The sequence below is a fragment of the Trichechus manatus genome, unplaced genomic scaffold (genome assembly GCF_000243295.1).
Source record: "Trichechus manatus latirostris isolate Lorelei unplaced genomic scaffold, TriManLat1.0 scaffold00037, whole genome shotgun sequence".
Lineage (NCBI taxonomy): Eukaryota > Metazoa > Chordata > Mammalia > Sirenia > Trichechidae > Trichechus > Trichechus manatus.
In genome coordinates this window covers 15,851,752-15,863,397 of record NW_004443973.1, presented here as the reverse complement: position 1 = coordinate 15,863,397, position 11,646 = coordinate 15,851,752, and positions in this window count along the sequence as shown.

Here is an 11,646-nt window from a genome sequence, read left to right as displayed (position 1 = left end):
CAACTCGTTTTCTCAGCTCCAGTCATAGAAGAAAACACTCCCAGGCTTGGAAGACTGGTGTCTATTAACCTAAATTATGTATCAGTGCTTAAACTTGCCCTTTTTATGTTCTGTTGTCTGCAGAGAGTCTCCATCTCTGCTGAAGCACTCTGTAGCATTTTTACATTTTCTCTTTCCCGAAGCATTCAAGGATTGCTCTGTAAGCACTTGTCAAATCTACCAAAAATGAAAATCTATGTGGTAAAGAGAGCATCTAATTGCTAGAAAAGGGCATGATGCTTGGTAGAGGGTCACCAAAAATGAGGGAAACCTTCGATGAGATTGTCTTAGTTATCTAGTGCTGCTATAACAGAAATACCACAAGTGGATGGTTGTAACAAACAAAAACTTATTCTCTCAGTCTAGTAGGCTAGAAGTCCGAATTCCGGGTGCCAACTCCAGCGGAATTCTTTCTCTCTCTGTTGGCTCTGGAGGAAGGTCCTTGTTATCAATCTCCCGTTGGTCTAGGAGCTTCTCACTGCAGAGTCCCCAGGTCCAAAGGACGTGCTATTCTCCTGGCTCTTGTTTCTTGGTGATATGAGGTCTCCATGTCTCTCTGCTTGCTTCTCTCTTTTATATCTCAAAAGACATTGACTTAAGACACAACCTCGTTTTGTAGATTGAGTCTTGCCTCATTAACATAACTGCTGCTAATATCACCTCATCAACGTCATAGAAATAGGATTTACAATACACAGGAAAATCACATCAGATGACAAAATGGTGGACAATCACATACTACTGGGAATCATGGCCTAGCAAAGTTGACATATATTTTGCGGGGACACAGTTCAATCCGTGACAGAGATGGACTGACACAATAGCCACAACCATAGGTTCAAACATATCAAAGATCATAAAGATGGAGCAGGACTGGGTAACCTTTCATTCTGTTACACATAAGGTCACTATGAGTCGGAGCAGACTCAACACCAACTAACAACAATGACAACAACAGAGAGAGCACAGACAACGGCTGTGCTGAGAACATTTTCAGCCCAGGAGAATATGTAACACTATAAGTGCTGTTATGCTAATCCTGCCAAGTGCTTATCTTGGACTAAGCTTTGACTGAGTCCAGTTAAACTTGCCTGAGAGCGACACTTTCAAGTTTGTGTGGGCACGTGGCTGCAGATCAACACACAATTATTCTAATGACATACCTGGGGCCTGGGTTGCCCATGTAGGATATCCAGCTCCTTTCCTAGCTCAGGGTCCCAAATAAAAAATAAAAATAAAAAAAAAAATTTTTTTTTGATTGTTAGAGAGGAGTTTGACGTTAAAAAAAAAAATCTGATTCCCTTCACTCGCTGGACAATGATTTACTGAATAGTTACTGTGTGCCAGGTACAGCTCAAGGCATGGAATAGAGCAGTGAACAAGACTCCTTCTTGTTCACTCCCTCCCAGAGCTCACATGCTCAAGAAGGGAAGACAGTAACAAACAAGTAAATAACTAAATTCACAAGATTTCAAATGGCCATAAGTGATGTGCAGACAACAAAATGAGGTGATGTGATAGAGTAATGATGTGGTAGCGACTGTAGCTTGTGTGGTCAGAGTTGGCTACCTGAGGAAGAGACATCTGGACTCAAGATATGAAGGTCCCTGGGTAGCTCAAATGGTGGTGCAATGGTTAAGTGCTCAGCTGCTAACCAAAATGTCAGCGGTTCCAAGTCACCGTCAGCTGCTTCACAGGAGAAAAGACCTGCTGATCTGCTCCTGTAAAGAATACAGCCTAGAAAACCCTATGGGGCAGTTCTCCTCTGTCAAATAGGGCCACTATGAGTTGGAATCGACTCGGTGGCACACAACAATTGAAAGGTTGAAGTCTTCCAAAGGCACCACAGAAGAAAGTCCTGGCAATCTGTTTCCATAAAGATTACAGCCAAGAAATCCCTATGGAGCTCAGTTCTATGCTGTAACACTCAGGGTCACCATGAGTTATATTCAACTCAACAGCAATGGTTATTTTTTAAATTTTAAATAGCTCTATGGAGCTACCTGATTCAAGAATTCCAGAAGACACTACAGTTTCCTGGATAACATTCAAGTCAATTGCTTAAGATAAACAGTTTTGTATCTCTTGAGTTCTCTCTCAGTTCAACTACTATCCTCTGAGGACATTTGATTTTTGCTATTCTAGAAAGGGCAGTCTATTTGCTTGTGAGGAAAGTGTCAGAACTAGCTGACTGTTCCTGTTATGTGAGCTTAGTTAGAACTGCCTGGTGTTAATTACAACCCTTTTCCTTCCTTCATTTTTGTTGCTTAAAGGTTTTTTTTCCTGAAAGGTTCTTCTCTGTGAGGCATGATGACACTGACGAAACTGATTTTGCAAACCACCAGAGAAAAATCATCTTACTGCTCTATTGTGACATCTGAAGCCTTCATCTCTTTCGCCACTGCTCCGTAGCCAATGAGTAGGAGAAATGCCTTCAGCATGACTGTTGACTCAGTATCCAATAAGTAGCTCACAGCTATTTAAAGATGCAGGGCATTTCTGAGCTTTTCATAAGGGAATAATTAAGCCACTGCAGGTAACAAAGAATTAATTTTGAGGGATGTTAAGTACCCTTAATTAGCACATTTGAGTTTCAGTTCCCCACAGGGAAAATATTCTCATGGCAACTTGCCATGTCACAGCTTCTAAAACTTCTCCCTAAACTTAGAGCTGAAGTTGGTTTTACAATGCAAATGAGGACTGCAAAAATCTTTTAAGTCAAATCATTCATAAGCATTTAGGAAGCTCTGAGGCCTCTGAATTTTGCTAATAATTTTATAGCAACCACTGGGAGGTCTTCTGAAACATAGATTGCTGGTGAATTCAGAGAACCTAAAGTTTCTAATCACCCACATCTATGTAGATTTCTGAAACTTGTTTTTATTCTAAATCCTGGTTATGCTGTATTTTAACTGCATTTTAAAGTTTAAATGAATTTAGAGATCATAAACATGTAAGACAAATAGAAACATCCTAGCTCAGACTCATCAATCACATGGAGTCGATGGTTTACAACATCTCATGCAATTAGGGCAACAGAGGTATTATAGTTTATTGGTCTCAAATTCAATTATATGAGATCAATTAATTCTTTGGAGTATTTGTGATATGACTCTCCTATCTAGGCATCTCTGCTGCTCTGAGTTTAATTGAACAATGAATTTTGGCTCATATGTTTGGTTATTATGTAGACATTTTCTTTAATTTTAAGGGGAAGACTTCTATATTATGTGCACTTTCCAAACGTGAGCATGTAGAGATTAATTTAATATATGCCAATGATTACAGGTAATGATATTTTAGACTTCAAAATGAACATTTGCCTCGGATGCTCTTCTGTTGGCAAAACTGCAGTTATTGCGAGGGAAGATCATCTTTGAAATTCTACCTTCCTACTTGGAGCCACGTATGAGAATGAACTCTAACAACTGACGAGGAAAAGAAAGAGCACAGTCATTCAATCCAGTAGAGAGTGATTTATGATGTCTAATTTCTGACTAGTAATAACAGCACAGAGAATCGTTCAAAGTACTAACGAGGGAAGTTAGTAACTAACAGGAACTACCGATATAGCAAAGTGGCCCAAGTTCCTTGATTTTCTTCCAGCGGGATCCTGCAGGCAGCTAGTAACACATTCAGAAAAGGCTCCTTGAACATTGCAGGCTTTGGAATAGGGTAAAACAAGTAGTGATTTCATTTCTTTGACTTTCAAACTTCTCTTGCCAACCTCTGAGTATGCTTCTGTCTGACGGTAACTACCTCCTGCTTTCTCTTTTGCTTCTCTATTTTTTTCTGTTCAGTCCTTCCCTGTACCTTCTAAGATGGTAGAAGTTTAAGACGGAAGGGGTCCTGAAGTATTAGAGCATTGCCCCAGTGTTCCAATACTTTGGTTTGTGTTACCAAAGATTTGGGGCAGCAGCAGAACAGGGCAAAAGGATAGGCCATGTGTGCAAAGCTAATAAGTGTGGTACTGCTGGAGATCTAGGTTTGCAAACAAGCCTGCCAGCAGTTAAGAGGCTGTAGGCAATAAAGGTGCTGGAGGGCCGGAGTAAGCATTTGATATGAACATCCAGGTGATCAGGGGGCCAGAGGCACAGACATATGGATGACAAGGTGTTTTGTGCATGAAAACAGCAAACACAATACATTGATCCTAACACTTTAAAAATGAGGATATTTCTGCCTGAGCCAATCATCTTCTTATATACTTCCTGTTGGATTCTGTTTTGTATCCCTGGCCTTCTCTCCATCATGCCTTACATTGACTCCAAAATATTAAAGGGAACTTAGAGAGCATCAATTTCCAAGTCCAGTTCAGGCAGGAATACCTTTCCCAACATTTCTAACAGATAGGCCTCTGATCGGACACTTCCCATGACAGGAAGCTCACTACATGATGAGGCTACTTTGGACATGTCTTCTGTACATATAAAATTGGCCTTTCAGGTATTCCAGCCAATTGTCCCTAGTTCCCACAAGAACGACACATATCGAGTTGCTCCCACCTGACAGCCCCTCCAATATTGGAACACATATCAAGTCTCCCAATAATCTTCCCTTCTCTAGTTTCTTCCATGTTTCCCCGGGCAAGTGGACTACAGCTGACCTTGTGAACTATACGTGCTCTGTACTCTTGTCTGAGATTCCAGTTTCTTGGCCTTTGAAACTCTAAATTCATGCCCACAATTTTTCGAATTCTCTTCAGTTTATATCCTCCAGCTTCCTTGTTTGTATAAACTGCCTGTATCAAAACCCAGTCTCTGTACAAGTTGCCACAAAATGGTACTGGTTCTAAGCAGTTTGAGTTTAATATGTTTATGGAGGCTTTGAGGCAAAGACTTCTTGTGTAATCACACAGCAGGGTGAATGGGCTTCTGAAGCCTTCCCTCCGTTGCCCTTGTATCTCCCTTCCTTACTTCGCCCTCCCCTTCTCTGCTGAGTAAAATCTAATCCTTTCACTAAGTTCAGAAATCAAGACCACCCATTCTCAAATTTGAAAGGCTTAGCCTCTGCCTTGAAGGTAGATTATTTTAACAAAGTCTGGGTCTTTTCTTCCCAGAAACAGTAAAATTTTCACCACATTGTTGCATTCTGTAATAATACCAACTGCCTCCATTTAAATGTAAGTATTTTACATTATCTCATTTAAATCTTATGTGAATCCCAGGTGACAGACAATATTATTTCTATTGTATATGTGAAGAAACGAAAGTTTTAATAGGTCGAATAATTTTTCTAAGTAAAAATAAGTTATTATAGGCATTTAAACCTACTTTTTTTTTTTTTTACTTCAAAGATAGTGCTCTTAACATGCATACTCAATGTCTCAAGATTTCCATATACCTCACCATCTTGATCGTCCTTTTCTGGATAAATTCAATTTTTAATAAAAAGTATTCCATTTTAAATATGGCCTCCTAAGGTTGACACGGAGCCCTGGTGGTACAGTGGTTAAGCGTCTGGCTGCTATCCAAAAGGTTGAGAGTATGGCTCCATCAGCCGCTCCTTAGAAATCCTATGGGGCAGTTCTACTCTGTTGTATAGGGCTGCTATGAGTTGGAATCCACTTGACAGGCAATAGGTTTGGGTTTTTGGTTTGAAGGTTAATGTATAGGAGCCCTGTTGGCACAGTAGTTAAGTGCTTGGCTGCTAACCAAAAGGTTGGAGGTTTAAGTCCATCCAGAGGCACCTCAGAAGAAAGGCCCGGTGATCTACTGAAAAATCAGCCATTGAAAACCTTATGGAGCATAGTTCTACTCTGACACACTTGGAGTTGCCATGAGTCGAAGTCAACTGTTTTGTTTTTGTTCTTCTTCTTTTTATGGTTAGGTGTGAAGACCAGGTAGTATTTGAAAGTCTTAAATACTGGCCTATAGATGTTTTCAACTTGCCTCTACAGTGTTTTTAATAAATAAGTATAAGAAGGAGGAGAAGGAGAATTTGAATGCCTATATAATCTCCTGTTCACCTCTCCCTGTTTTCTTTCATTTGGCCTGTTCCTCTCATTTATGTTACCTGTCTGGCCTCTGAAATCATTTGAGTTTGCAATTCCTACTTTCTACAACATGGCACACTCCTGGCATCCATGAATCTGATAGTTGCAGTTGTAATAATTCTCTCAAGTAACTGAGTAGGTCTATAACTCATAGTGACTTCTAACCTTCCTGTGAAATGAATTTGAATTGCCTATCCTCTAAAGCCAATGTTTACCATGAAGTAATTTAGCTACTGAGTGCACCTTGCTAATCACCAAGCTTCTATATTTACACGGCCTTTCTGATCTCTATTTGTCTTCACTTCTTTTTTAAATTTTATGCAGGAAACTATATACACTAAGGTTATTCATTTTCTGAAAAATTCATAAAGATCTTAAAAGCTAAACTTGAAGAGTTTCAGAATTGTCCTGTATCTACACAGCCAACTAAAAGTTCTCATGATGCCTGTTAAAAAATTTTCAGGGATACCTAGCTACTTTTTATGTCTAAATGGAAAGAAGCACAGAGTTCTTCATAAATCACTAGGTAAATGGTTGATTGTTATTCTGCAGGCAAGATAGACTTTTTTTTTTTTTCATGTTCATGAGGCAAGGAACCTCTTGGTGACATGGAATATCACTCAGAGATATTTCTAATGCCTATATGTAGAAATGATTAGTCAAACACACAGTTCTGTGCTTTATTCAAGGTGGTGTGACTAGACATAAATCTTGTCCTTGAGTTCTAGGTCCATCTAGCCAACATAAGAATACTATCCCCATTTTATAAATGTGAAAATGAAGGAGAGTCTGCTAGGTTCCTCAAGATGATGTCTTCACTAAAGGATTTTCTAAAAGTCATAGGTGTCCCAAAATAATGGGCCACTTTGTGAGGTGGTGATCTCCCTGTCATCAGAGATGTTCACTCATAGTTTGGATCACCTTAGAGGGTGAATTGTACTCACTGACATATAAGTTCACTTCCAGCCCTGAAATTCTATCTTTCTATATAAAGTCAGTTATTTTAAACAATGTTTTAGGTTGTTTCCTCCTACTACAAATTAGCCAGATGACTGTTTGAATTATCTACTTCTCTTTAATAATAAAAACCTTTGCATAGCGGACAGTAGAATACAAGCCAGATGTCCTGCCCCCTAAATGCTATTCACCTGTATGTACATATACAAAATGCCTTTATGGTTGACCATACCTAGCAGGTGGTTGAACTTATTTGTGAAGTTATAAACGTATAACTAAGGTGAATTTGGTCCTTAACTGGACAACACACAATCACATAACCTGTCTGTGTCTTAACTTGCTTTTGGTAGTTTTGCAACACATTTGGCATGTTACAGGTTTAACAGGATTCTGACACAACATTGGTAGGCTAAAGAAAATTGCAAGGGGAAAATTAAATAGATTTTGATTATTAGAGAGAAGACAGAAAATCCAACCAGTGATATGGTTCAGCTAGGAATACCAGAGTAATTGATAGTTGTCAGCATCAGAAAAGGTTTTCCAGTGATGTGAACTGTCAAGGTAGAAGAGGGAGGAGAAAGATCCCCATTACCTGACATGATTGTAAGAAAGACTGTGAGCATGTGAGGAAAGAGTCCTGTTTATTCCTGTTAATTCCAGTGAATAATATGCATTCAATTCCTGTCCAGGTTAGACACCTTAACTCAGCTTAACTTCAACAGGGTGAATCTAACACTCATTTCCTTTTCTTAAGATGGCAGGAGATGCTTATGTTGCTGCATTTTTATGGGTGATTTGTATATTGTGGTACTGAATCCTTCCTACTTCCTGCCTCAACCAAATCTACTGCATATAAATAAAAACATGAGAGACTAGTACTTGGCTAGTGAAGAACAAGTATAGATTTAAGACAGTTTTGCCAACCACAGCAAGAAGGTTCTATGTTCATGGGGAGTAATGGCAGAAATAAAATTTAGCAATATTTCCATATTATTCCCAATGAAAACCAGGTTCCTTCAAACCCAATGAAATATGTTTAAATTGAAGATTAATTTTAGCACTGTCCTGTGTTTTAAACAATAAACAATTTTATTTGTATATCTAAAAAACAATAGTTGAGTGTATATTGTGTCCCAGGCATCATAGTAAAGAATTGCTTGTATGCTATGATCATAGATAACATATCATGCTCCTAAAATAAGTAGGATCCTTTGCTTTGTACCAAAGGCCCTTTGTCATATGTCTCCTCAGCAACATTTTGTTTATTTCCCTCAGCAAATCTCTCTCACTTTTTACCTTTTTTCATGTCTTTTCAAATCCTACTCATTCTTCAAAGTCTGATGCCATTTCTGCCTCTTCCTTGACGCTTTCCTTGACCTCCCAATACAAAACAATTCCTTCTGCTTTTGAGCAGGAAGCCCTTGTTATCTGCAATACTCAGGCACTTATCACATAAGGTCTAATGACATCTCAAGTGGTGTTGATGTGTATTGCTATCTGGCTTTTCATGTGAGCATATCCTGCTCCCCAAGTACATTTTGTGTTCTTTTTGTAGAACAAGTACTATAATTTTGTGTATTCAACTTAAAGTGGAAACTCAACTAAACTTCCAGCCACTTTCCAGCATCTGAGAGGTGAAGACTTCTTACAACGTGAACTCAAATGCATGTAGGATCATTAAGATCTGGGTGAGTCCCTGGGGATGGGAAATAAAACTCAGGTTTGTTGATATTTTCCTGTTTCCTAGGAAAGAGAGTATATTCTTATATGACGTTTCACGTTCAGGATCCAAAGTATGTTTTCCTAATATTCAGTGTAGACAGTATCATGACCCCCTGCTCCCCAATTTTGTTTTCACCCTTTTTTCTCTTCTTATCTCTTATACTTAGAGACCAACTATTGGCTTTCTCACTGAGATACATAATTGTCTGATGCATAGATTGTATCTTGGTTTCCTGGGGCAACAATTAGAAGTCTTTTCTGCACTGGTTCAGAGAATAAAGAAGTAGGAGAAGGATAAGAAATATTTTTCTCAGGCTGCATGTAACCTTAGGCTTTGAGCATCACTGGACATGGACCACTTTGGGAGGGGTGCTGTGCTGTGTCCTTCCTGTGACTGACCTTCCTAAGGGCCTGAATTGAGGGCAGCATAGTGTTAAAAACATGTGCTCTTAGAGTAATGCCTTGTATAGTGGAACTCTTAACAGCAACCAAACCAAAAAGGGGAATTTATTATGAGGATCTGATACTCTTTCATGGAACCTAAAGATGAGAAACCAACTGGCCTCAGGTGCCATGTGGATCTAGGAGCTCTCATGTGTCTCTTACCTCTACTTAACTCTACAGGTCTGCTTTATTATTCTCTCTTGTTGCAGACTAGCTTCTTCTGCTTTTCTGTGCATATGATGAAGCACAGCTTCCAACAGCTTGAATTTGAAATCCCAGAGTCCAGGTGTCCAGAGGAGACTGCCTTGACCCAAGCCCCAATACCTGAAGAGGAACTTTTATTGGACTATCTTATGCCAAGGGTCCATCACTAGACCAATAAAATGTGTCTGGGGTAGAATGATGTTTTACTCTATCATATTTCTGGGGTAATCATTTGCACAGACGGTAGTAGGAAGGGACCGTTGCTTGAGGAGATGATAGACAGATAAGAGTGTTCGTTACACTGTACATGTGTATAGAGGTGAATAGTTTACCAAGCTGTTTCCCATAGTTATTGCATGTGAACCTCATGAGATTTAGGTAATATAGGCCAGACAGATGTTACTGACACACAATTTACACAAGAAGACATTAAAACAAGATTCACAGATAAGTAGTAAATTCTCTTTGCATTGTCCAACAAAACCCGTCTTTCAAAATGTTGCTGAAATCCCACCACCTTCTCAAAGTTGATGAATAGAAGAGCAACACTATCTTAGTTTGGCTTCTCTAGAAAAAAGAGAAATTCCAGGCAGGTGCAATTTCAGGAAAGGAAAAGGGAAGTGAGACATAGAACAGAGGAAATATAAGGGAATGAGTTATTGAGCCACAACTTTGAAACAAGATGATTGTTTAGCATCACAGGTTATTTTGAGAGAGGTTGTATGAGGCTACTGCATGTGTCTGAAAGGGAAAAAAATAAGAATTTATCCACTGGCTTCCATTGCCTCTGGTCTAAGTTCAGCCTTGAGGGCATCGATTCACCAACATTTCCTGTTGTTTATGCCTGGGGACCCACTGGAGAGCAGAGAAGTCCCGGGGTAGGAGGCAAAGTACTATCAGGTCATATACAAGAGTGACATGAGGATTTAACAGACAGCCATGGAGGGAGTATGGCTGACCCAAGACGCCAGGCTCCACCATGACATGACTTCTGCCACAAAGGTGGTAAGAGACCTTAACAAGTCTGCCCCCCTGTGGCCTACGAGATTGCAACTGGTACTAAGGCATCTTCCTGGAGGGTCATCAGTAATACTGAGCAGCTAGCCACACAGCCTGGAGTGGTGGGTGATGAAATTTACTCATTACTGAAGACTCACTTCAACAACACCTCCCCTGTGAAGACTTCCTAACCCTTCTCCCCCACCCCCCCATCCAGAATTGATCAATCCCTTCTTTATGCCCACAGTATTCTCGGCATCAGAGTCTACCGCGGCTATATAAACATTTAAAACAATTACTTATCCAGTATTTTTCCTCCCCTAGAGAAGATTTTTTTGAGGTTGGGGTCGTGTCAATTCATTAATTAAATAATTTATTGAGTACCTATACTTCACAGGTGGCAGTGAAAGTTATCAGACTGGATGAGATCACTAAGTGAATGAAGAGTGCAGATACAAAAGTGAAGATGCCAGAAGAAGGACTCCTAAGCCACTCCAACTTTTAGAGGTTAGGAAGGTGAGGAGTAACCAGAATGGAGAATGGGACGAGTGGCCACAAGATAGGAGGAAAACCAGAAGTGTGTGGTCTGGAAGCCAAGACAAGAAAATGTTTCAAGGGGCAGAGACTGAGCAACTGGGCTAAAGGCTACTGGTAGAGGTGTTGAGAATGACCTTTGGATTTAGCACAGGTGTGCATTACCTAATAAGCAAGACAAGCATGGGCTTGTCACCATATGAAAAACATGTGAAATAGTTCACTACAGATTAGTAAGTAAGCACAAGTAAGCTTGTGCTTACCGGGTCATCTGTCCGTCAGGGACTGTAAATTTGAAAAAAGGCTTTGATTCTATAGGAAGGTGCTGTGGGGTTGGGAGAGAGACAGATGCCAGCTATACCTAGAAGTAGAATCTTTGATGTGATAAAAAAAATGTGAAATTGTTCACTACAGATGAGCTGGTAAGCAAGGTAAGGACTGTACTTACCTTGTCTGTTGGATAATCCACCCCTGATTTAGCAGCATGGAGATCATTGGTGACCTTGGTCAGTTTCAGTGCAGTGGAGATGGCAAATGCCCAAATGGAAGTTCAAAAGAAAATGAGGTGGAGAAATTGTAAGCACCAAATAGAAACAATTTTTTAGAGTTTTGCTTTAATGCAAAAGGGAAGGAGTGGAAAGAGGGAGGCTGCTGGAGGGGGAGAGAAAGTAAAGAAAATGTGTGTGTATGTGTGTATGAAAGCCTATTTATATGCCTATTAGAAAGGTCCAGTAGATCTCACTGGCAGAACC